The sequence below is a fragment of the Elgaria multicarinata genome, chromosome 17 (genome assembly GCF_023053635.1).
Source record: "Elgaria multicarinata webbii isolate HBS135686 ecotype San Diego chromosome 17, rElgMul1.1.pri, whole genome shotgun sequence".
Taxonomy (NCBI): Eukaryota; Metazoa; Chordata; class Lepidosauria; order Squamata; family Anguidae; genus Elgaria; species Elgaria multicarinata.
Genome location: NC_086187.1, coordinates 11,498,085 through 11,523,831, shown reverse-complemented (window position 1 = coordinate 11,523,831; position 25,747 = coordinate 11,498,085). Strand labels below are relative to the sequence as shown.

Genomic DNA, 25,747 nt, shown 5'->3' with positions numbered 1-25,747 from the left:
TGTGTCCCTGGTAAGAGGGGTGAACAGCAGGCTTTTTGGAGGCATGAGGACTGGAGCCATGGCACCTTAGCACGTTCTGTTCTCCAACAGGCTTTCCAGCACAACAAGCTGCTGCTCAGGGAAGGGTCTTGTTCACCTCAAAACACTGTCTTTGACTTTGTTCTTCAGGCAGATATTTGGAAAGCACATCCTCAGGGTCCTCATCTCGTTCCCAGAGTCCTCTCTTGCTCAGCCCGGCAAATTCTCATGGGCCGCTGATTGGAAATCCAGGACATTCGCCCCACACAACCTCACAGTATGTACTGCATTGCTTTTAAGAGGTGTTAACATTTCGCTGGCATTCATTGCTCATGTCGGGGTCACCCATTCTGCTTCTGCACTTCTTCAATATAGAGCATCCTAGATAACAGGGGTGTACATGCATGTGCTGTGGATGACCATCGCAGGGACCTCTCAGCTGAGCTGCATTTGCAAGCTGAACTGTGGACTTTTTCCTGAAAACCAGGAACTCTTCTCAGTTTCCTCCTCCCTTAATTCAACATTTAAGAGCATAAAAAGAGCCCTGATGCTGGATCAGACCAAGGGTCCACCTAGTTCAGCACTCTGTTCACACAGTGGCCAACCAGCTGTTGACCAGGGACCCACAAGTAAGACATGGCGCAACAGCACCCTCCTGGTGCACACAGTTGCTGGGCAACTGTGTGCACCAGTTGCCCAGGAACTGGTGCACACAGGCTTATTGCCTTGAATACTGGAGAAAGCACACAACCATCAGGGCTAGTGGCCATTCTCCTCCAGGAACTTACCCAACCCCCTTTTAAAGCCATGCAGATTGGTGGCCATCACCACATCCTGTGGTTGTGAGTTCCATAACTTAACTATAACATAGTTGCAAGAAACTTTTATGAAAACTGAAGGAACACTGCTGAAGGTCTACTGCCTTCATATGTAGCTTGGGTGCTCCTTAGAGGCATAGCGTCCAGCCACTGTTGGAGGGTGCCAGAGTAGATAGATAGACCCTTTTCTGATCCAGCAGAGCTGCTCTTATATCTTCTGATAACCTTCTCTCCTTTTTTCCTTGCAGTTGCTCCATCGAATCCGGGATCCAGAGCATCTCTGTAGCAAAATCTGCTGGATTGGGGTTGACCATCGGTGGAGGGGCCAACAGACCAGATGGACCCATGGTTTATGTTCAAGAGCTGCAACCAGAAGGTGACTGCTACAGGGTGAGCCAAACATTTTGGTGGCTTCAGATGGATACTGCTTCATGTTAAGACACAGGCAGAGGTTGTCCCCTCTAGCGGCTATTGTTAAACAGGTTGTGTCGGGACGGGTGTGTATAAGACGGGTGTTGCATCTCAGATCTGGGAGCTCAATCCAACCCACCTGGGGGGCGGCCTCTGGGGTACCCCAGAAGATTATGCTCCCTTCCCTTCCCACATCACCAGGTGGTTCCAAAGGTCTATCTAGTCCAGCACTCGGTTCACATTACGGATGCTGGAGAAATTTGAGATGAATATGAGTTTGAATTTCTAAGAATTTAACCTGTGGAATCTGCTGGGGATCTTTGAGTTCTTCTTCTTATTTATTTATTTATTTATTTATTATTTAGAGTATTTTTATCCCGCACCTCAGCCAAAAGGCTCTCGGAGCGGCTTACAATGTATCAATAAAGAAGACAGTCCCTACCCTCAGGCTTACATTCTAAAAAAAAAAAAGGCATGACACACAAGGAAAAGTGGATGGGGAGGGAAGAGGGAGAAAATAAAAAGAAATTAAGGAGACTGTTTGGGCTGGTGGGAAGGCCCTGCTCTGTCCTCTCATCTCCCAATGAAGGGGCAAACCAACAGCTCCTTCTTCCCCACAAGGTGAAGATGTTAGCCCTGTGGGGAGGGGGGTCCAACTGAAGCAGGCTCCGATGGTCCCTGCCTGCTCCAGTCTCCCTCGCATCTTCTTCCCCACAGGGTGAAGATGGCAGTTAGCCCTGTGGGGGCGGGGGGTCCAACTGAAGCAGGCTCCGATGGTCCCTGCTGCTCCAGTCTCCCTCGCATCTTCTTCCCCACAGGGTGAAGATGGCAGTTAGCCCTGTGGGGGCGGGGGGTCCAACTGAAGCAGGCTCCGATGGTCCCTGCCTGCTCCAGTCTCCCTCGCATCTTCTTCTTCTTCTTCTTCTTCTTCTTCTTCTTCTTCTTCTTCTTCTTCTTCTTCTTCTTCTTCTTCTTCTTCTTCTTTCCTGAAATTTACACAGATTTATTCGTAGGAAAATGTGCATGTTTTCTGCCGAGACTGGAAAATATACATGGGGAAAAGTTGAATGGCAGGGACAACAGTATGCTAAACGTTACCTATTAACATAAATTATATACATCGTTGCGAACCCTCTTATGGGATTATTTGCATATTTTCCCACCTAACAAATAAGGAAAAATTCCAACCCATCTCTGAATGGATGCTAGAATGAAGGAAACCATGCAAACCATGAAACACACACAGGATGGATTTCACAAAATCCGGACATCCCTATTTCCCTCGTCCCCATTACCACCTGACTACGGGTCATTCCATGGTTTCCTTGCTTCTGTGCAGTTTTTCCTCCATTCTGTAAGGTCAAAATGCCCCTTGTAAAGCTTCGTTCCTGACCATAAGAGCTTTAAACTGCTCTAGGCTGGGGTGTTCGTTTGTTTGTTTGTTTTGTATTTTGGCCTCGTCTGAATTGTCTTCAATCTTGCCCACCACTACAATGCGGCCCCCGAGACTGCTCTGAAATGGAATTTGGTCCCCAAGCTGAAAGACATTCAACACCCCTGGTGTATAACGAAGGAGAATAGAGTAAATAGAGGAGGCCTTGTACATCTCACCCTTCCATGAGCCCTGCTGCCATACAGGGCTTCTTCTCCACTGTCTTGCAGGATGGGCGTCTGCGGACTGGTGATCAGCTAATTGCCATCAATAAAGACTCGTTGGTGGGTGCCACGCATGAAGAGGCCAAAAGGATACTTGCGAAAACAAAATTCAGGTAAGGGAGACTTCGCCGGAGCCCTGTGGATGACAGCAGCGTGGCGTTAGAAGGAATCCAGTGGATCATCTCTGAGTCTTATAGCATTGAGGTAGCAAAATCTGCCCTTGTTTCCACCTTCCAGGTCAAAATGTCAACCTTGGATGTGGTAAGAGCAAATACACTGCTGTTCATGCAGACTAGATTAGACCCAGGTGTCCAGCATAGGCATCAATATGTAGTCTTGCTATTTACTGTTTTACTCTGTACAGCACCATGTACATTGATGGTGCTATATAAATAAATAAATAATAATAATAATAATAATAATAATAATAATAATAATAATAATAATAGTGAGTGTGCGGGTGTGTGTGCATTGGATTTGGTATCTGAATTTAGCAATCATGAGTGACATCCCTGTGAAGCAAACCCAACGTGTACTTGCACAAGTGGAACAAAATCCCCTTATTTCCAATTCCATCACTGAGCAGATGACAGAAGGAAAGATTCCTGACAATCCATGAAACACAGATGGAAAAGATTTATGGAACACAGATGGAACAAATCTGTGCATCCATAGTATAGGAGCTGTATCCCAAAACACCTGGAAGGAACACTTATTTGCCTACCCCAGCCCTAAACTCTAGTTATGTCTAACCACAGTTTGTCCATGTTCAGGCATAACAGGTAACTGTGGTTAGTTAAAAACATAAGCAAAGGTTTACAATCCGGTCCTTGTAGATGCACTAGAGAAGTCGCAGGGAAACAGGACCTGATGATCGAGGCTTGTTCATGTAACACTAAATAGTTAAATATAGCATAATGTCTGAACACAGCCGTTCTTGGTGCAGATATATTTGTGTTCAATAAATAGCCACTACTGTGCAACTTTCCCTTGCCAGCCTCACCCTAAACAAGTTGCTCTTCTGTTTTAAGACACGAGGGAAACACTGAAGTGGCCTTCATTCCTGGAAGGGGGCGGTTGCACCCGGGACTCTCGGCTCACAACAGCTTCCATTCCTCGCCCACCAAGGCCATGGGTAATGGCCTGGGCTCATGCCGGTTGAAAGTCCACGTGAGGTCCCCTGAGGTAAGTGTCGTGATTCCATGCCCTCACGCCGAAATGTGAGACAACGAAGAGGTTCACTGAGCAATCCACAAAGTCTTTATTTAGTGAAAAACAACAACCCCTCTTTACACCTGAAGTGTCTGTGAAGGCTAGGAGCTACCCTCTAAGTCAAATTAGCCAAGCAAAGCAAGGCAGTTGCCTATCAACTAAATCAGAGCTTTCCAAACTGTGTGTCATGACACGTTAGTGTGTATGCTGCAGTGTGTAGGTGTGTCGCACGAACGTAACGAGAAACGCATACGTTTCATTCATACTGACAGAATTATTGAGCGATTCTTGTGTTGTCTAGAACTCATCTATAACGGCCGGGGAAGGCAACGGCAAACCACCCCGCTATAAGGCCTGCCAAGAAAATGTCAGCGAAAGCTGGCGTCCCTCCAAGAGTCAGTAATGACTCAGTGCTTGCACGAGAGGTTCCTTTCCTTTTCCTAGAACTTCCAATGAGAAGAAGAGGTGGAGATATTTTTAAAACTTTAGATTGCTTCATGAAGGAAAATAATTTGCAGTGGTTAAATTGTGTAGGAATATGTACAGATGGCACACCCTCAATGGTTGGTTCAACAAAAGGTTTTATAGCTTTAGCAAAGAAAGAGAATGAAAATGTTATAATTACTCATGGCTTTTTACATCGTGAGGCACTGGTCATGCAAACCACTGGAAAAGAATTAAGAAAAGTTATGGACAAAGTGGTTCAAATTAAAAGTGGTTCACATTAAAAGTAGACCTCTTAAATCAAGATTATTTGCTCATATTTGTGAAGAAATGGGGTCACTCATAAATGACAACAATCTTGGAAATGTATGTTATTATCTTACAAATCATATATTTTTAAAAATATAAATGAAAGGTTTTCATGAGATATGTTGTGTCCCCATACATTTCGTTATCACAATTTATGTATGTGTCCTTATCTCTTATAAGGGGTTAATTTAACCTCTGGTTTGCTAGTAAAACTGAATTACTGTGTCGCAAAATGATGCGTGTCTAAAAAGTGTGTCACCAACATGAAAAGTTTGGAAAGCTCTGAACTAAATGGATGGTTTCCCACCACGCCTAACTGGTTTTACCAGACTCCTCCTTCTAGGAGAGTCCTCTTGACCCACCTTCTGAGCCTCCCACCTCCTCTCTCCACCTGCTTGATCCTATGGCGGACTCTGGGATCTCTCAATTCCAGTGCTCCCTCCCCCTCAGACAAAGGATGAGTTCCCAGGGAGGGGAAAGACGATCCCTGAGTCTGGGTCTCCTATTTGATAAACTCCTGGGAAGATTCCTCCCTGACTCCTGGAGGGCCTTGGGGAATTTCCTCCCCCACTCCCTGTCTTGGCTGGGCTTCTTCTAGTCCTTCCTCCGAGTCTGACTCAGCATCTGAAACCAAACCTGGAGCCCCAGCCCCATCCTGACACCAAGTCCTGTTGCAAGTCCCGAGGAACCCATGATATCCCACCCAAACGATCTCCATTTCCAATGGGATTATTATCACCTTGACGATGTTGGCCCCAATCCTCCTGGATTAGTCGTTTGGGAAAATGGTGGCGTCTACTCATTTGGGTCCTGCTTGTCCTCTTCTTCTCCTTGGTGGAACCTGACGCTTCTCTTAGCTGCCTCTTCTGTGTTTGAAGACCCAGCTTGTTATTACTAGACTGCTTCCCCCCTTATGCCCTGTTGTGATCTTTCAGCGCTGTCTGGGAAACACAACTGCTAATGGAGGGCCGTAGAAAGGGCCCAGGATGAGACTGGTAGTTACAGCACTGGAAAGGCTGGACATAGGCTGATTCCTTCTCCCATCCAGCTTTTTGCAGTACATGTTTTTACCACCCTTAATGAAGCTGGGTCCATATTGCAGCAGATGAACCTGCTGTGACTGTTCCAACGATGGTACCTCTGTCTTTGCCTTCCTGCCCCTGAGAGGGAATCACCTGCCTCTACGCTGTTCAGGATCACAGCTTTTCCCTGCCACGACACAGGCTCTGAACACCAGGCCCAGCCGCGGCTACTCCCTGCTCCAGCCAAGCACCACCGCTTGATACGCCTGAGGCAAGGGATAAGAACCACCTTCCTCCAAACTATGTGGAGAAAGGGGTTTAAATGGAGAAGGATTTCAACCTATAAAATATGAGTTATATGTGCTGAGGTGAATTATTGTCAGAGTGGGTGCTAAATGTGTAAACCTCAGATGATAAATGCCAATCAGACACGTGGGATTTTTGTGGTAGTTAAAAACAAAATAATTAAAATTTATTTTTAAAAGTTTCAAAAAACCAGACCCAGGCTCATTACAGGTTGCTAAATGCCTGGGAGAAGAGAAAAGTCTTGACCTGGCACCGAAAAGATGACATTGTCGGCACCAGGCGGGCCTCGTCAGGGAGATTGTTCCACAGTTGGGGGGCCACCACAGAGAAGACCCTCTCCCTTGTTGCCACCCTCCAAGCTTCCCTCAGAGTAGGCACCAGGAGGAGAACCTTAGACGTTGAAGGTAGGTTCATTCCTTCTGTTGCATTCTTCTCTTCCAGAGCAGACATGACAGTCCCTTTCCTGTGCCTTCTCCATCACCAGATATCTGCCCGCCAGAGCTCACCATTTCTGGTAAGCCAGAAAAGGCCACTGTGGTCCTTCCTGAATTGTACCACCGCAAACTGTGGGGGGGAGGGGCTGATAGCACATGTAGATGGTTTCCCTACATCAGTCTTACCTGCCTATGGTTTTCATGAACATGGCACCCCGTGAAACTGAAACCGTCCATTTGGACAGTGCTAGAAGTGGGTAACTGCCACAATGGGATGATCATAGAATCATATAGTTAGAAGGGTCCTACGAGGCCATCAAGACCAACCCCCTCCCCAATGCAGGAATCAATGTACATGGCGTTCCCAGGTAGCCACCCTTCCAGAAACTGACCAGGCCTAGACCCGCTTAGCTTCATCAAGGTTGCAGCTTCCCATGTGAATGGCCGTCCGCTGACTTTAAAGCTTTGCTAATAGCAGCTGTGAAGGGCTGGGTCCAGACCAGGGCCACAGCATGGAAACCCTCTTCTTTCAGACAATACTGCTATATGCTTTGCTAGGGAAATCCTCTATGCAAATAAGCGGAGGTTGGGCAGGTGCTGCTGATGTCATATGCCGAAGTTCATTGAAGGAGAAGGCTATCAGTGGCCCTGATGGTTGTGTGCTACCTCCAATATTCGAGGCAGTAAGCCTGTGTGCACCAGTTGCTGGGGAGCATGGGCAGGAGTGTTGCACCGTGTCCTGCTTTGTTGGTCCATGGCCGACAGCTGGTTGGCCCCTGTGTGAACAGAGTGCTGGACTAGGTGGACCCTTGGTCTGATCCAGCAGGGCTCTTCTGATGTTCATTAGATTTCATCAGTGGCAGGCTCATATGCTTAATTTCATTTCATTTACTACATTTCTACTAGTGGCAGCCTCGTAGGCTTACTGTCTTGCCACGGGTGCTAGTAGTCCTGCTCCTTCCCTGCTTTTTTGCCCCTCAGTCCCCTCACTGCAGAGCGGCTCATGGATGATGCAAATGTGGATCATGCACAGTGAATTTCATCTCCAAAATGTGCATTTGCTGCAGCCCCTCCCCTCTCTTGCATGCGCCGATTGCCTGCCTCCACTTCCTTCCTGCTCCCCGCTGGAGGTGACAGCCTAATCACGTGGCTGCAACCGGGGCCCGCCTTTGCGCCACACTGATTCACCAAGCAGGGCTGCCCATCCTCCCACTGGCAGAAGGGCTGCCCTGCCTATCAGGTATGCAGTGCAGGACTAGAGGGACCCTTGGTCTGATCTAGCATGGCACGTCTTATGTTCCAATGTTCTTAATTTGGCTTCGGTTCGACAGGTGGCTGTGTCCACCTACACCGTCCTAGCTCGGTGGTGCCTCTTGCAGAAGTGTCTGAGGATTAGTAATGGGATATAGAAACCCTTGGTTTCAAGGTCAATGGTTCAGTTATAGGTGAGGAGTGATAGCCAGTCGTCACAGTCCACGGCCTCTCCCTTGGTCTGTTCTAGGGTGATCAGGAGCATTCTTACTCAAAAGTAAGACCCACTGAACTCTGTAAGGCTTACTCTGAGCTAAGTGTGCAGAGGTTGCAGCCTAAGAGGGAATCTACATGTCGTACTGAAGGCGCCTGCGTGCGCCTCCAGTCCGCCCTCAAAACGATGGTGTACACGGAGAAAGAAGAGATGGAGGAAGAGGCGGAGGAGGAGGCAGCAGGGGAACCGGCATGGCGGGAGTGTGTGTGTGTGTGTGTGTGTGTGTCGCCTGAGCAGCCCTGAGCGAGAGCGAGGAGGACAATGGATCGTGGAATTCAAGGGAAGACAGGAGAGAGAGAGAGAGAGAGAGAGAGAGAGAGAGAAATTCCTCCCCTTGGGAAAGGCCGGGACGCAGCGAGCGCCGCCTCCTCTTCCTCCCCTTCGCCCTCCACTGCCAGCAACAGTTTGCCTCTCCAAGGAGCGTGCGGGGGGGGATCCCCAGCCACACCAAGTGGCTGCGTGGAAGGGGGTGGCAGAGGAAGCAGAGTGTGTCTCACACACACACGCGCGCACACACACACACACACACACACACAGACATCCGGGCCCTTTGCATATGCCTCTTCCTCCCCCTGCTCTTTGCTAGCCGGATCTACACAAAGAGTTTCGGGTGGCTCTTACCCCGGCAGCAGGAGGCCGGCGGGGAGGCGGCGGCGGCGGCAAGAACGCAACCGGTTCCCCAGCTGCCTCCTCCTCCGCCTTTTCCTCCATCTCTTCTTTTTCCATCTACACCATCGTTTTGAGGGTGGACTGGAGGCGCATGCAGGTGCCTTCAGTACGACGTGTAGATTCCCTCTAAGTCAGAGTTTAGAGCAGAGTTTGGGACAGAGAGCAGTTGGGTTGCCCTAGCTGGCAATTCTGCATCTACGGATGGATGGAGTGCCTGTAACTCTGCTCTAGGGATGTCTGTCACTGGGAAATTTGGTCCCTTTTTTGGCTCGTTGGCGTTCTGGGGTGTGTACCACTCACTTTTCAACTGCAATCCGAGCTGCGGGCCACTCCCTGAACTCTGGGAGCCTTTTTTGTGCGTTCTTTGGGATGGGGGAATTTCTGTCATTTCTGAACGTTTCTGAGCATTTTGCACAAATTGTGGCCAAATTTCCGCAAATGACACAAATTCGGCCATAATTTCCTTAACTTTCATGAACGCGGTCTGCAATTTGCACAAACTTGGCCATAATTTACAGAAGTTTGGCTGTCATTTGTGCAAATTACACACCTTTCCCCCCTCCAAAAAAAATGAGCCTGACTTTGCTGTAGATTGAGTCAGAAACAAAGTCCAGGGCGATGGGCCTGGGGAAATTAATTGAATCCCACCCACCCAAATGGATTTCTCCAACATTCCTGTTCTGCTCCTCCTATTAACCCCACCCTCAGTGGCTTTTCATGCAATTTGCTATGACATTATTTGTAGCCACCTGAGATGGATGGCGGTGGTTAAGGTCTTCACAGCCTTGGTTCCGCTTCTATCTGATGGGTCGGTGTCAGGTGCTCTATGCCCTGGGCTTTGACTGAGGTTTCTTCTTGGCCCCAGGGCTTTTCAACCACCAAGAGGGATCATCGGGCACAGAATAGTCCTAACACTTCCGGCACTTATGCAAGTGTTTGCCACTCAAAGTGGCTTGAAACGGAGCACAATTAGGGCTGGATGAATCCATCAATTTCAGTTTTCTCTCAGCAGCTCGCTTCACCAATCTTATGTTCAGTTTGTCCCAAACCTGAGATCTCTTTTTCAAAGTATGCATGAAAATCCGTATCCATTCATTTGCACCTTTCTTCCATTACATGCATTTGCAAATGCTGTTTGGCCTGGGGTACATATTTTTTGCAAGAGATTCCCCCCCCCAAAAAAAACAAATGTATTTTGGGACATTATTTGTGCTATCATACCCATGCTAAAGTTCAATCGCAGCTTTTAAAGCTCAGCTAAAAACTTTTCTTTTTCCTAAAGCTTTTAAAACTTGATTTTGTTCTGACTTTATACTGCTGGTTTTACCCTACCCTGTGCCTGTTTGGTGCACTCCCTTCCCCTCCTTATTGTTTTATTATGATTTTATTAGAATGTAAGCCTATGCGGCAGGGTCTTGCTATTTTATTGTTTTACTCTGTACAGCACCATGTACATTGATGGTGCTATATAAATAAATAAATAATAATAATAATAATAATAATAATAATAATGTATAAATAATTGTGTGTGTGTGTGTGTGTGCGTGCCCTTTTCCTTGCGCTCATTCCAACAAGCCTAGCCCTAGACTGGAAAGGGCACCGCGGCTTCAAAGCAAAGTTGAGTTACGTTCCGCACGGCTTCTGCCACAACCAGGGAGGCAGAACTCTGCTTTGGACCTGACGCTGCAGGGCCATCTGCGAGAGCGACCTCGGGGCTGGCCGGCTTTTCGCTTCACCTGGAAAATCTGTGTTCTGAGTTAATGAGCAACCCCCCGCCCTGGATTAGCTAATCCCGATTAACAAGGAGACGGAGTGTGGCCGGGGCGGGGGAGTTGCTCCGTCCTTGAACCCTGCGTGGCTAAATGCTGGGTGCCAAATCCCACAACCTCGTCCGTTCCCTGAGGCCACTTCCAAAGCTGCTGTGCTTGGCAGGGGCTGACGGATCTCGGGATTTAGCCGGATTACTCTTGTGATGGTGGCTCCTCGGCTGCTTCTTCAGAGCTTTCCCTGAAATCTTCTCCTCCCTGCTTGAAAGGCAAAGGGGGTGTGGCGCTGACCTCCAGCTGGGCTTGCACAATGGGAGCCAGTGACTCACACGGAGCCGATACTAGCCTGGCATGCTAGCCTTGCAGGTGATCGAAAGCGTCTCCCTGTTTTGAGAGTCAGGAAAAGCTGGGGGCATCGTGGGGCCCTGGAGGGCTGGCAGTCCAGAGGTGACTGGGCTGGGTTCGGCTTGGTAGGTCCTGGCTTGCACACAGAATCATAGAATAGTAGAGTTGGAAGGGGCCTATAAGGCCATCGAGTCCAACCCCCTGCTCAATGAAGGAATCCAACCTAACGCATACTTGACAGATGGTTGTCCAGCTGCCTCTTGAAGGCCTCTAGTGTGGGAGAGACCACCACCTCCCTAGGTAACTGATTCCATTGTCATACTGCTCTAACAGTCAGGAAGTTTTTCCTGACGTCCGGCCGGAATCTGGCTTCCTGTAACTTGAGCCCGTGATTCCGTGTCCTGCACTCTGGGAGGATCGAGAAGAGATCCTGGCCCTCCTCTGTGTGACAACCTTTTAAGTATTTGAAGAGTGCTCTCATCCGCTCCATCTTCATGGATGGAGGGCCGACTGGCATCTATAAGCCTCCCGATGTTGGGGGATGAAACTGCAGAGGAGATGCCAGCCGATGCGGCGACACTATTGGTTAGGGCAACACGGATGCTGGCTGAGCCGGGTAAGGCATGGTGGTCAGGGAGGCCAAGGCTGCTAGCTGAGCAACAGTGACCCCACAACACACGGAGAGGCACACTGGATCATTTCATTTCAGATCAAACTCAAGACCTATGTCGTCCAGCATTCTGTTCACGCAATGGCCAACCACCTGCCCATGGAAAACCCACAAGCAGGACATGAGTGCAACAGCATCCCCGCGCCCCTGTGGTGTACATAGGCATGCCACTTCTGATACTGGAGCTAGCAGAGAGCCATCAGGACCTTGGATAACTCTGCACCTGGGATAGCACCTTTAGAGTTCTGACTGGTTCCGACTAAAACCCGGAGCGGATTCACTGTCCCACTGGCATCGGAGCCGCCGGCCAACATAGGCTCCTTGTCTCTTTGCAGGGCTCCATAAGTGGGGAGAAGGTCCAGGTTGGCTTCTCGTGGTGTAGGCTGTAGGACCGGAGTGGCAACCGGTGACTACAACTCACATCATTCCTGATCATTAGCCTTGCTGGATGGGTTTGATGGGGAACTGGAGTCCGACAACCCCAAGAGAGAGTTAGGTTGGGGGAAGTCGTTGCAGGAGAAACCCAGCCACACATAGCAGCATCTTCTCCAGCGGGCAGGATGACAAGCGGAGAGAGCACGTCAGGGTGCTAGGAGGACTCATGAGCCAGGAGACAAAATGTTTGGTTCTGGGTCGATAACCCAAACGAGCTGGGTGAAGTGGGGAAAGGGGTGGGGCTTCTAGGCAGCGACCCAGAGAAGCTTCCGTGAACGTTGTGGGCTCCATAAAGTCTAGGCGTCACCACCTAGTGGTAATCAGGAGAACTGCAATAACAATGCAAATGGTGGCACATCTGTAACACCCCTTTCCAGATTCCTTTCCCCAGAAGGAAGCAGTGCTTTAATTCTGCCCCACAGAAAATTAGGGGGGGGAGGGACTGTGGAAAGGTGCAAAAAGGCTCTCATTCTTTAGGCATCTGGAGCCATTGGGGCACCTTTGTTGCAGGCAACAACATCCCAAAAAGTAGAGTGGGCCTTCTTTGATTGTCTCCATATATGACGTGTGATTCCCCCTCTTACAGCTCCTGCTTTCCCTTCCAACCAGCGAGCGGCTCCACCAGCCAAACCCAAAGTAGCCCTGGATCCCCACATTCGCCTCAAGGATGACAAACTTGAACTGGTGAGTTTCCACTCCAAACCAAGGCTAAATTTTTTAACGTTCACTGTTTTTAACTTTTGTAAACCGCCCAGAGAGCTTCGGCTATGGGGCGGTATATAAATGTCATAAATAAAAGAAATAAATAATTTTTCCAACACAATGGGTTATCTCAGTGGGGCAGATTCACTGCCCCACCGGCTTTGGAATCATCAGCCCCCACTTGTTCATCTCTTTCCGAAACCATACTTAAGAGAATTCCAGAGAACCTGAACCTCAAAGCATAGTTGAGAAACTTGGGGAAATGCTTGAACAGTGAGTCTTCAGAGAAGAGTAGTTGCACAGCATAAGTTAGGGTGACCATATTTGGGAAGCCGAAAAAGAGGACACCTAGTGTGTGTGTGGGGAAGCAGCTTTCTGAGTCCTGCAGAAAGTACGTTATTCCCCCGCCACCTTAAAGAACCCGATTGGAGTGGAGGGGAGGGGAAAGGATTTCATTCTGCACCACCACCATCCACTCCAATTGGGGCCTTTTCTATAATGTCCACGAATGACCCACTTCCCCCTTTAAGACCTCAATTGGAACTCGGGGTGGGGGAATGACGTGCCTCAAGAAAGCATGTCATTCCCTCCTGCCATGCTAATGGCAGCCTTAAAGGGGAAGGTGTGTCATTCCAGGACATGATTGAAAATTATAGAAAATCCCCCCTGACACCATGGAAAGAACAAAAACCAGGACAAATCCGGGGAAATCCTGACAGTTGGTCACCCTACATAAGTCAACAACAAGAGTCCTTGCCCCTTCTCTCCATGCCTGATGCAAGATGGTTCCATCAAGAAGGTCCTTGTCTTTGACTTTAAAGACTGCAATGGGCCTACAAGGAGAAGTCTATTTGTTTGTTCATTAAACTATTGACCCCTGCTTTTCTACCCCCACCCCCCCCACAAAAAAAAAACTTCCAATTGCTAATAATATGAAAATAGGAAACCAAAAGTAGTGATAACAGCATAATGTATATCAGGTTGGATCCATCTTTAGAGTTAGAATTGATTTCAATGACTGGGTTCACACAACATGATAACCCACAATTAAGGCTGAGTATGGGTTGAGTGTGGCTCGTTGTTGAACCATGGGTTATTTTATTGTCTGAACACAGCTTTGCTAACAAGCCATGGTTTGTTAACTATGAACAGCCCACAGTACACAACACAGCAGGGGTTCTCCACACTGTAGCTCTTTCCAGCACCACTTCTTATTTTCCCAGGCATGTTAGTCTTTTAATTTCTGTTGTTTTAAATCCTTTGCATTGCTGTTAGGTTTTATTTTGGCTTTGACTTTTCTTTTATACTGTAGTTGTAAACTTGTAAACTTCTATATTGTATATCTTACATTGTATATTATTTATTTATTTATTTATTTATTTATTTATTATAGCATGTTTATCCTGCCCTTTAGCCTAAAAAGGCTCTCAAGGAAGCTTACAAAGATATTTCTTAAGACAGTCCCTGCCCACAGGCTTACAATCTAAAAAAAAAGAAAAAAGAAATGACACAAAAGGAAAGGGGATTGGGAGGGAGGAGGAAAAAACAGAGAGAAGCAAATTCAGGCACTAGATTCTTAGGTGCAAAGCTCAGCAGCTGCTTCCTTTCCCTCTCCCTCTAGTAGCCCCATATAGATGAAGGCACGATGGAAGGGTGCCAGGCTGCTGCTTCCTTTCCCTCTCTGACGTCCACAGTAGTGACAGTTGTTAGCAGGAAGGAGGGGGCTCTCAGCTGGAGCTGGACCCAGGCACGATGGAGAGGTGCCTGGCTGCTGCTTCCTTCCCCTCTGAGGGCCTCAGCAGTGACAGTATTATGGTTTTAATGGTTGTGACCTGCCTAGAGAGCTGCAGCCGCTGTGCAATGTACAAATGTAATAAATAAATAAATCCCAACGTTTTCCTTTTTGCTGCCTCTTCTCTCTCCCACGTCTCCCACCCCTTACTACTCTACCTTTTCCCGTGTTGACTATGTGGCTCCTCACATGAAGATGCTGCAGTACCTGAGTCTCGATGTGAGCGAAGAGAAAAAGAGGCAATTGCGGCAGAGTCTGACAACGGACTCGCAGGGAACAGTGGCCTATGGAGGTGAGTCCACGTAAGCCTTCTCCAATCTGGTGCCCTCCAGCCGTGTTGGGCTTCAACGCCCAACATGTTCAGCCAGCAGGGTCAGTGGCTGTGCCGGCTGGAGGGGGCCATGTCGGGGAAGGCTGAATCAAAGGCTAGTTGGTTTTGATTTGTGTGTGCATGGCGGCATCGTAGAGAAAAGAGTAATCTTGGATGGAGCAGGGGAGGCATTTTGGGACAACAGGTAAGGAACCAAAAATATTTAATACATATTAGTTACATTTGTAGCCTGCCTTTCCTCCAAGAGCCCAAAAAGTGGCATACATGATCCCCCTCCTCTCTGTTTTATCCTAACAACCCTGTGAGGTAGGCTGGGCTGAGAGTCAGTGATTGGTCCAAAGCCACCCAGTGAACTCCATGGCTGAGGGGGGGCCTAGAACCCGGGTCTAGAATCATAGAATAGCGGCCTACAAGGCCATCGAGTCCAGCCCCCTGCTCAATGCAGGAATCTTGAGTCCTGGTCCAGTATTCTAACCACTACACCAGATTGATTCTCATAAGAACATAACACGTAGGACTATCGAATAGAAATGATTTTGAAAATATATGGGGAATATTTTTAAATGTTGTTTTATCAAAGAGGAAAGGATGTACACCTTCAAAAGAGTCATTACAATTCTGGAAAGATGTTTAATTAGGGAGTTTAGTTGGTCCCTGGGGTGTGTGTGTGCACTTATTAGTATTTATTTATTTATTTATTTATTTATTATACCGCCCAATAGCCGAAGCTCTCTGGGTGGTTCACAAAAACTAAAACCATAATAAAACAACCAACAGCTTAAAAGCACAAATACAAAATACAGTATAAAAAGCACAACCAGGATAAAAACCACGCCGCAAAATTGATATAAAATTAAAATACAGAGTTAAAAGAGTAAAATTTAAATTTAAGTTCAAATTAAGTGTTAAAATACTGAGAGAATAAAAAGGTCTTCAGCTGGCGATGAAAGGAGTACAGTGTAGGCGCCAGGCGGACCTCTCTGGGGAGCTCATTCCACAATCGGGGTGCCACAGCGGAGAAAGCCCTCCTCCTAGTATTATTTGTTGGATATGATTGTGTGATTATTTAGTGTTAGTTATATAATTTGCAAGTTATATATCTTATAGTCTATATGAAAGTTTAATAAAAAAAAATTAAAAAAAATAAGAATATAATATAACTTGCAAAGACAAGATCCTCGCTGGATCATACCAATGGTCTGTCTAGCCCAACATCCTTCTTCCCACCAGAAGCCTCTAGGAAGCTGATCGGCAGAATACAAAGAGTCTCTGTAGAGATGTTGCAAGGATCTGCTAGAGTCTGCTGGACTCCTCCACATCCATCCCCCCACCACCCCAGATCCCACTCAGCAAGCCAATGGATTGGACGCCCAGCTCCCTAGGGCTTGGCGAGCGCCTGGGTGCAACCCGCCATTGTTGCGAGCCGCCATTTTGTGAAAACGTTGGCTCCGCCTCTTCCGGGAAGGAAATGTTGTATGAAGGGGCCCTTGACGCAATATTCCCTTCCCAGTAGAGGCCGACCCACCATTTTGCGCAATCCATTCTGGGTTTTAGTCAGAACTCTAAAGAAGTTATCCAAGCTGCTGAACCTATTTTTTGGGGGGTGGGGATTAGGGTTCAACACGTTGGATCGCTCTTTTAGAGTTCTGGCTGGTTCTGACTAGACCCAGAATGCATTCGCGGCCCCACCTAAATCGGAGCCACCAGCCTCCAGTGTCTTGCATCGCTCCTTAACCTTCTCCTTTTCTACAGGTCTCTTGATAGTTGCTTCGTTGTATTGTATTACCGGGCGTTTGCGCCTTTGTTTTTGCAAAATACCTTGTGTTTTTCACAGTGGGGAAGTAAATGATTCACAATAAATAAATGTGTTTCTTCTCAAAGCATCTCAGCTTCTCTGGGCCAGCTTTTAGCAAAATAAAATAATCAAGGGGGCACCATTTTTTAAATGCTCCCCCCGCCTTGCAATAGCTATTGATAGCTGGGACGGTGCTGCCCTCTAGGGGTTGCTAGTGGAAATAGTTCTTCTAAGGCTTAGCCTGTGATTCCTGGAGCTCCTTTCATTAGTAAGGTAGGGCTGCTTGTATTCAGGGATTGGTCATTTCTGGATCTCCCCCGACCCCAAACCTACGGGTAGCTTCCCCTCTTGTGCATGGGTGATGCGGTTTTGGCTACATAAGCATCGGCACACGCAGCGATAGAGGGAATGATTTCTATGTCAAGAAAAGTTTCATTTGCTGATGGAACCTTGGCAGGTGCCCAGAAGGGATGGATCTGGAGAGAGAGAGAGAGAGAGAGAGAGAGAGAGAGAGAGAGAGAGATGTGTGTATGCAGAGTTGGTGTGCTCAGTGCCAATGGCTAGTTTTGTCTGAGACAGGCAGATCAGATGTATCGGGGGCCCGTTCAGACATAACGAAAAAGCACGGCTTCCTGCCAGGTGAACAAACCTGCATGAGCTTTGGGCTCATCCGCTCCACCCTCCCTTCCACCTTTGCAACCATAAGGAGATCAGGAGCATCTGCTTCTGCTTTTAAATAGGGATCTCCGTCATCTGCCAATCCAGGTCTTTGGGGCCCTGGTGGATTCTCACTACACAGCTGGTTCAGCTCATTCATGAGCTGAAATGTGGGGTTCCCCAAAAATCTGGTAATTCTCTCTCTCTCTCTCTCTCTGTGTGTGTGTGTGTGTGTGTGTGTGTGTGTGTGTGTGTTGTAAATAGAAATTTGCAGAAATTTGCACAACTTTCTATTTACAGGGGAAACCTCTGGAAAATCCACATGCAGGCCCACTTTGATGCTGGCTCAACTTGCATTCATGAGCTGAAATGTGGGGTTCCCCCAAAATCTAGTAACTCACTCTCTCTCTCTCTCTCTCTCTCTCTCTCTCTCTCTCTCTCTCTCTCTCTCTCTCTGTGTGTGTGTGTGTGTGTGTGTGTGTGTGTGTGTGTGTTGTAAATAGAAATTTGCAGAAATTTGCACAACTTTCTATTTACAGGGGAAACCTCTGGAAAATCCACATGCAGGCCCACTTTGATGCTGGCTCAACTTGCATTCATGAGCTGAAATGTGGGGTTCCCCCAAAATCTAGTAACTCTCTCTCTCTCTCTCTCTCTCTCTCTCTCTCTCTCTCTCTCTCTCTCTCTCTCTGTGTGTGTGTGTGTGTGTGTGTGTTGTAAATAGAAATTTGCAGAAATTTGCACAACTTTCTATTTACAGGGGAAACCTCTGGAAAATCCACATGCTGGCCCAGTTTGATGCAGATCAAGTCGAGCCCGCTTGTGGATAAAAGAGCTGAGGTCTAGAGGCCTGAGCTGATGATAGCTCAGTGAGCTCCACCCCCATCCCCAGATGGATTCCTCCAACATCCCTACTTTTAAATAAACAACAAGTCCTTGTTAAATTTGAATTCACAGAACTGTGGTTTGTTCAAATTATACTTAGGGAACAAACTGGGATCGCACTGTGCTTTTAGACTCTGGCTTGTTCATTAACTAGAGTTTAAACAAACCACGCTTTCCCAGGTTTGGACGTTATGGGAACTGTGGCTTGTCTTAAAGCCGAAGCAGATGCTTCTGGCCTCATCACAGCCATGAAAGGGAAGGGGAATGAGCTTGTAACCATGGGCCGTTGAGATGGTTCGGACATCATGCCAAGCCTTGGTTTGCAAAGCCAGTCAATAGTTTGTTGACACCATCTGACAAGCCATGGTTTGTGATGTAGGCGAGACATGGGTGAGGAGCCACCAAACCAGGATCTGAAACCAGTTTGCAGCTGGTTGGAAAACTGTGGCTAAGTATTACATCCAAACATTACTTCACCCTTGGAGTCCACTGTTTAGGATACCATCCAGGGATTCTCAAGGAAGATGGGGGAAGAGGGGAACCTCACAACCCATGGTTTGGTTGTATGTCTGCAACACAAATCCTAGTTTACAGTGCAAACAATGGTTTGGACTTAAATCTCAACCAACCTATTCTGGTTTCCAAAGTTAGTGGTACATTAATACACCTCATCAGTCTTAACTCTTCATTTCTCTCCCCCCCCCTCCCCCCGTTCCCGTTTCCTCTCCCATCACAGACTTCCTCCAATCTCTCCGGGATCTGCTACCAGAAGAGCTAGAGGAGGCTGGCCTCAGTTCCAATTCTGTGCTCTTCACTCAGCATGAAGTGGCCACCTTACTGGACACATCAGCTTTTCATTCTCTGGTCAGCTTTAGACTAGCCCAAATTTCTCATTCATTTTCCTTATGCCTGCTCCAGGGAGTGGTCAGGGTGTGATGGAGAATGTGCAGTTGTTTTCAGAAGTGTATGTAGTTGCTTAACAACGAAACGGCCGTTCGAGTGATTCAAGAATTTGCATGCAAGGTTGATGCGTCTTGATGGTCATTTGGGTTGCAGACAGGGATATGTAACCCAACCAGAACCAAGAATTGTACGTAACATAGTTGTGTGTGTGACTAAAGTCATATTAGGGCCTCTTTGTTTTCTTCAGTTCTAGGGAGTAGGGGGGGATTTTAGTTCAGTATATGAGCCTTTCTGTTAGCCCTCAAACCTGAGGGCTGGACAGGCCGCTCCCTCAGTGTATACTTTGCCAATAAACACACCAGGTTGGAGAATGCAAGTTAAAGTTTATTCGTAAATGTTGCAACATTGGAGCTCCAGCGGGAAATGCAAATTAAGAGCTCCTCGAACAAAGGGATCCTCTGGAATATATAGGCTCTGGTTACATCACTCGTTAGTAACATAATTGGTCAGTGCTCTTATCTCTAATGGACTTTACTGGTCTGTGCTCTGTTAACAAACTAGGTTACATTGCCAATACAAGGTAAGGTGAATACAATTCATACATCACAGCTTACATTCGACACTGATTGGTTGAAAGTTTTTTCTTTGTCTAAGATGCACTTAGAATCTGCCATGAAGGAATGTGGGGGGGGGGGCAGTTCTTAACCTTTCACCTGGAGCATAGACTTATTTTACAGAATGAAATTCCCTTTTACACACATCATTTCTACACGAGACGTTTATTGTGTTCATATGATTGCTCATTCATGGTACATGCCAGCATCCTTCAGGGCCCCTCCCGCTCTTTGCAACTATTATCATGGTTTTCCACCCCCCCTTTAACAAAAAAAGTCTGCTATTATTTAGGTAACATGCTATAAAGTCCCATGTAATCACACAATTTGGCAATATCATAGTGCCATCTAGTGGTTGTATAATGAAACGTATAGAATGGCAGAGAAAGAAAGAAAAAACGGGGGGGGGGAAGCATGCGTAAAGGACCTGAGCTTAATCCCGCAAAGAATCCAAAAGCAGAAGGCTCGGAAAAGGTGCAGGATAACAGCCTTGTGTAGAAATGGCCTTTGTTTCACCAAACATCCCTAAAATGTACAGGAAGTCTTCAAGGTGTCAGAAAACCATGAAGTCCATACAAGAATTTTAATTGTGCTCCCCCATCAAACTTGTTCGTCTTGCCACAAGAGTCAGGGGTTGGGTCTGGACAAAGTTGGTTGAACTTAGGTCCCATGGAAATCAATGTGAAAGGTTATTTGGGGGCATAAGTCTCACTGATTTCAATGGGAACCAACTGCAATTAATGGAGAGGTTTTCTAGATGAGGCTTTTTTAACCCACTATGACTGCTTCTAGGTACTTGGCAGAAATAAGATCACATCTACACGTAGGTGTGTGTGCGCGTTCATTTAATAAGTTTATTTAATGGTAGCTCCATCCTAATTTTACTATACAAGGTCTCAAACCCATTTCTGCTTTGTGGGTTGACTTTGCTTTAAGATAGGACCTCTATTAATAATTGTTGTTGCATGGGGAGCAACTATTGCCACTTTGACAACACCATGGAGAGTTCTGTCTGTGCATATCGCTTTAAGAATTTCAAGGCTCAGAGACTGAATCCTCGCGGAATACAAAATTCTCCAGCTGGATTAGCCATTGGTATTGTCAACAGGTTCTTTTTGCCCATTTGGGGTGGCTGGTCATTGTTTTGGGGGATATGTCGAGAGACGCCCATATCTTGCAACAGCTGTTTACCATATACAGTAGGGGTGTGCACGGACCCCCCACTCCGCTTCACTTTAAGATCCGCCATTTTCGGATCGGCCCGCTCTGCCCCGCCCCCACTCCGCCTGTGCCCACTCCGCTCCACTCGGAGCTCCGGATCCGGATTGGAGCTCCGGTCCCCCCCCCATAGGGGGGGTTACCGGGCCCTGCCGCCATCGCCGCCCATGTGGCGACGGCGGCAGAGCCCAGTAAGGGACCAAGGGGGAGGGGGCCTTACCTGCCTCCGTCCGCGGTCCGTCACCGTCTTCAATTGAGCCCGTGGTTCCACCAGGAAGTCTGGGCCGCAAATGCAGCCCAGACTTCCTGCTGGAACCAAGGGCTCAATTGGAGACGCTGACGGACCGCGGACGGAGGCAGGTAAGGGAGAGGAGGGCGGGGGGCGTTACCGGGCCCTGCGGCTGTCGCCGCATGGGCGACAGCGACAGCGGCAGGGCCTGGTAAACCCCACTTACCTTTCCGGCGGAGCTCCGGATCGAGGCGAAGGATCCGCCTTCACCTCGATCCTCTCCGCCACGCTCCGCCGGCCCCCCAATCCTCTTCGCCTCCGCCTTAAGGGCAGGCGAAGCCCCCCGCTCCGCTACTGCTTCTCCGGTCCGATTAGAAGCGGAGCACATCCCTAATATACAGTGTTCATTAAAGCCTCCGTGCATAGGAAAGTTTTAGTTCATTTGGCTCTAGGTTAAGCCATCCTAAAAAATGATCATGGATATTTGCATTGTCATTTGCATTTCGCCTATTTTTATCATTAATTTGAAACGTTACAGTGCTAGTATTAGTGAAACAAGTGGGTTATGGTCATAATGAGGCGCTTCTTCTAATGATGTAATGGTGTGCTTTTTTGGTTTTTGTATTGCTGTTTTGTTAGCCGCTTTGGGCCCCTTTTGTGGAAAGCGGCATATAAATTAGAGGATGATGGTGATGAACTGTGCCTGGCCTACTAGTCATGTCCCATGCAATCCTTATTACAGACCTGTGACTCCATCAGTGGCAATGAGAGCGAAGAGTTGGAGCAGCTACAGCTAGAAACCACGGAACTGCGTCAAGAAGTCCGGCGGTTAAAGGTGAGAGACTCGTCTTGGGTGGAGTGGAGGCAGGGAGGTTGATTCCAAACAGCCAACATCACAGAACTGTGGGATTGTGGCACGTTCAGGTCAGTGCCTTGTGGAAGTGGTGTAGTCCAGGAACGTCTCTACCACCTCATCTGTTTCTGTTCCAGCCAGCATCACAAAAACGAAAGTGTGGGGTTGTGGCACGTTCAGGTCAGCCTCTGGTGGAAGTGGTACAGTCCAAGAATGTCTCTACCACCTCATCTGTTTCTGTGAATGAGGCCGTAAGACCGCCTTCCTCAAACTCGTGCCTTCCTGATGTTTGAGGCTTCAAATCCCAGAGGACCAATGCTTGGGGTTGTTGCCCAAAACATCTGCAGGGCACAGGTGGAGAAAGGCCACCCTATGAGAATTCTCAGAACTGTCAGGGGCCTACAGATGGAAGACTTTCTGGATCCCTTGTCTCTCCTGTCTCCATTGCCAGCTCTAGGTTTTCGAGGTCCCTCAGAAAAGAGATCTCTAACGGATGATCCACCCTCACTGGGTCTATCTTCTCACTGCTATTGCTCCCATACCTCTTTCTCACCATTGCTTGACAGGCAGAGAGCCATCTCCTGCTCCTACTCCTCACCACCTCCACTGTCTGGGCCAGAGCAAGAGGCAGGTGAACAAGCAGGATGCCATAGGGAAGAGGAGGGGCAACTCCAGGGGGCTCTTGTCAATGTGCCCCTGCTGAGGTGTGGGCACCTCGGCAAATGCCCAACCATGCCTACCATTGCCTTTGGCCCTGACCTTCTTCATGTCTCTCTTAGGAACATTAGAAGCTGCTTTGTATGGAGTCATACTACTGGTTCATCTAGCTCAGGATTGTCCTCACTGACTGACAACAGCTCTTATGTTTTGTTTTGGGGATGGATATATATCACACGCGCACGCACATTTATATACTGCCCCATAGCCGACACTCTCTGGGCCGTTTACAAAAGTTAAAAACAGTGAACATTCAAAACCATCAAAAGCATAAAAACAATCATATCCTTTTAAAGCAAACTATTCTGGGGTCAGTTAAAATAAACAACTCAGCACATGCTGTTAAATGCCTGGGAGGAAAGTCTTGACCTGGCGCTGAAAAGATAACAATGTTGGTGCCAGGTGAGCCTCGTCAGGGAGATCATTCCATAATGGGGGGCCAGCCCTGAAAAGGCCCTCTCCCTTGTCGCCATCCTCCGAGCTTCCCTTGCAGTAGGCACCCGGAGGAGGACCTTAAATGTTGAGCGTAGCGTACGGGTAGGTTCATGTCAGGAGAGGTGTTCCATCAGGTATTGTGGTCCCAAGTCGTGTAAGGCTTTATAGGGCCAGATCTACACCAAGCAGTATACAACACTTTAAAAAACAGTTTGAAAACGGTATGTGTAATGTGTCCTGGGCCTGAACAGTTGTCAAAACCATTCTAAACCGTTATAAGCAGTAATGTAGATCCTGCCTAGGTTAAAACCAGCACCTTGAATTGGGCTCGGAAATGTATAGGCAGCCAATGCAAGTGGGCCAGAATCAGTTCCATATGTTCAAACCTTCTATATATATATCTAGTCCTACCTGGAGATGTCAGGGATTGGATCTGAGACTTTTTGCAAGGGGGAACAGAGCAGTACACAACCTATTAAAAGTAAATCAGTTAAATATAATTAAAAACATCAACCCTAAAATGCACCAGTTACACATAATTAAAGACACCGACCATAAAATGAAACTGAAAACAGAAACACACACACACACACACACAGAGTGAAAATAATAAATAATGATGCCATGACAGATGAATTGGTTTGCAGACCACTAAAACACCAAGTATTGAGACATATTCAGCCTGAAGACCCACAGTAGTCGCAGGTCCACCGAGGGCAGGGCTTTGGGGGAAAGCCTGGTTGGGACGGGGGACATGGGGACATCACAATCTCTGTTTGCTTCGTCTCTTTGTTTCCTAGTCTCTCCTGAAGGAGGTGGAAAGCAACAAGAAGTCCATGGAAGATGAGCTTCAGAGATTGGACCAGGTCAGTGAAGGGTTGGGAGATTGATTACCCGCCTTGATCGCATCGCCATGGCTGAGCAAGTAATTAACGGGTACAATTGCAGTCCCAGCTCACCGTGCGAGGACTCTGGCTGTTCACTAGAGATGCCAATGAAGTTCTCCGAACTCAAGACCAGAATAATAATGATAAAAAAGTGTTTGGGGGCTGCTGCGGTGAAACCCACCTCAAGAGGAAGCACTGTCCCCTGCAAGTGAATGGCTGTCGAACCTGTGAATATGGTAGTATCGTGGCTTCTGCACTTTACCAATCGTGAACCCTCACAGGCGCGTCTTAGTGTGCACAGAGGTGTGCTTGGTGGCTGCTCCTCTCCTCTCGAATGCTGTACCCTCCAGCATCTGAGAGAGGAAAATAGTGAAAGCCGTCATTGCCCTACCGAAGATCACTGAGCACATTGTCGAAAGCTTCTCCTCGGCCATCTGGCTGCTGAATTCATCTGGTCTGCAAGCACTTGCCTTCCGCTCTTTTAGGAGCTTGGAGGGTGTTTTGTACTTCGGGTTAAAAATATGCTCGCGGCATCATTTTCCTAGAATAGATGATCGGCGGTTCAAAATATTCCTAAGCAACTGCAGCACGTGAAAGGCTGCGGCTGTTAAGGTTCGTTGCCTATTGTCTGATGCTGAGAAGTATGTATCTTTTAGAACATCTGAATTTCTTGTCCATGCTCTACAAAGACGTGCCATAAAGTTTAAAGGCTGTATGGGAAATTATTCAACTCTTAATGGTCTACTAGTAGAGTTCTAAATTGTATGATGGCAATTTGCTAAGACACAATGAACTATGATTGATTGATTGAAATGGTGGGTTGCGCATGGGGTGGGGGCCTTTGCGAGGCATGTGCGCGCACGTGCGCGCACATGCCTCACAAAGGCCCCCACCCCATGCGCAACCCACCATTTCAATCAATCAATCAATCATAATTCGTGTCTTAGCAAATTGCCATTTTACAATTTAGAACTCTACTACAACCTGATACACTCTGAAATGTCACTTTCAGAGACCCAGGAGAGGGAGCTGATCTTTGAAGAACAGCCCTTTCCCCCAACCTGGTGCCCTCCAGGTGTGTTGGACTACAAATCCCATAGTGCATTGGACTGCAATTCCCATCATGTTGGCTGGGGGTAATGGGAGGTGTAACCTAATCCATCTGGAGGGGACATTTCTGTCTAAATTTGCATAGGAGTTTACCTTTAAGCTCAAATATGCCAGTATTTGGGGGATTGGGGCCTTGGCTTCGGGCTGAAAGCGGTTCAAAACCCCTGCCATACAGAAAAGACACAAAATGATTTCACTCCAGCGAATGAATTGATTCTAGGATGACAATAACATCCCCTTCTCTCTCCACGCTCCTGCTCCCTCCGTCTTAGAAAGCCCTGGGCTTCCTCTCGGAGAACCGGAGCCTGCATAACAAGCTGCAGGTAGCGGAGGTGTCACAGCGGCAGGCCCACAGCGCCGAGCAGGATTACGAAGAAGTCATCCATTTGCTGGAGGCCGAGATCATGGAGCTGAAAGCACAGCTTGTGGAGAAGAAAACCAAGCAGGTTTCTGAAGCAGAGGTCAGTCTGGAGGGAGAGGCAGTGGAGGCCGGGGGTCTCCGAGGTCACTGGGGCAGGTGAATCCGCTCCGGGTTTCAGTCAAAACTCCAAAGGAGTTCTCCAGGCTGTGAAGGGCCTT

General features: G+C 47.7%; 1 pseudogene; it reads left to right on the top strand.

Annotated features, from left to right (window-relative positions):
- LOC134410274 (syntaxin-binding protein 4-like) overlaps positions 1-25,747 on the top strand; it is a 67,027-nt pseudogene that overhangs the window by 30,518 nt on the left and 10,762 nt on the right.